Source organism: Anomaloglossus baeobatrachus, unplaced genomic scaffold (assembly GCF_048569485.1).
Source record: "Anomaloglossus baeobatrachus isolate aAnoBae1 unplaced genomic scaffold, aAnoBae1.hap1 Scaffold_688, whole genome shotgun sequence".
NCBI lineage: Eukaryota > Metazoa > Chordata > Amphibia > Anura > Aromobatidae > Anomaloglossus > Anomaloglossus baeobatrachus.
The window spans coordinates 122865-124261 of record NW_027445061.1 but is presented as its reverse complement, the minus strand read 5'-3'; positions in this window follow the sequence as shown (position 1 = coordinate 124261).

Genomic DNA, 1397 nt, shown 5'->3' with positions numbered 1-1397 from the left:
TTTTTAAGGCATTTCGCGCATACATGAAATGAACACATTTTTCTCCAAAACTATAACAGATGCAAGCTTGTCCTGTTTGGTGGAGATGATATTTAATAAAATAAGTAGAAATCCACTAAAAGTTTTGTTTGGTTATCTTGCAATCCCGAGATAATCGTCTCCATGCTCCAAATCCATTTTAAAGCCATTTTTAAGGCATTTCGCGCATACATGAAATGAACACATTTTTCTCCAAAACTATAACAGATGCAAGCTTGTCCTGTTTGGTGGAGATGATATTTAATAAAATAAGTAGAAATCCACTAAAAGTTTTGTTTGGTTATCTTGCAATCCCGAGATAATCGTCTCCATGCTCCAAATCCATTTTAAAGCCATTTTTAAGGCATTTCGCGCATACATGAAATGAACACATTTTTCTCCAAAACTATAACAGATGCAAGCTTGTCCTGTTTGGTGGAGATGATATTTAATAAAATAAGTAGAAATCCACTAAAAGTTTTGTTTGGTTATCTTGCAATCCCGAGATAATCGTCTCCATGCTCCAAATCCATTTTAAAGCCATTTTTAAGGCATTTCGCGCATACATGAAATGAACACATTTTTCTCCAAAACTATAACAGATGCAAGCTTGTCCTGTTTGGTGGAGATGATATTTAATAAAATAAGTAGAAATCCACTAAAAGTTTTGTTTGGTTATCTTGCAATCCCGAGATAATCGTCTCCATGCTCCAAATCCATTTTAAAGCCATTTTTAAGGCATTTCGCGCATACATGAAATGAACACATTTTTCTCCAAAACTATAACAGATGCAAGCTTGTCCTGTTTGGTGGAGATGATATTTAATAAAATAAGTAGAAATCCACTAAAAGTTTTGTTTGGTTATCTTGCAATCCCGAGATAATCGTCTCCATGCTCCAAATCCATTTTAAAGCCATTTTTAAGGCATTTCGCGCATACATGAAATGAACACATTTTTCTCCAAAACTATAACAGATGCAAGCTTGTCCTGTTTGGTGGAGATGATATTTAATAAAATAAGTAGAAATCCACTAAAAGTTTTGTTTGGTTATCTTGCAATCCCGAGATAATCGTCTCCATGCTCCAAATCCATTTTAAAGCCATTTTTAAGGCATTTCGCGCATACATGAAATGAACACATTTTTCTCCAAAACTATAACAGATGCAAGCTTGTCCTGTTTGGTGGAGATGATATTTAATAAAATAAGTAGAAATCCACTAAAAGTTTTGTTTGGTTATCTTGCAATCCCGAGATAATCGTCTCCATGCTCCAAATCCATTTTAAAGCCATTTTTAAGGCATTTCGCGCATACATGAAATGAACACATTTTTCTCCAAAACTATAACAGATGCAAGCTTGTCCTGTTTGGTGGAGATG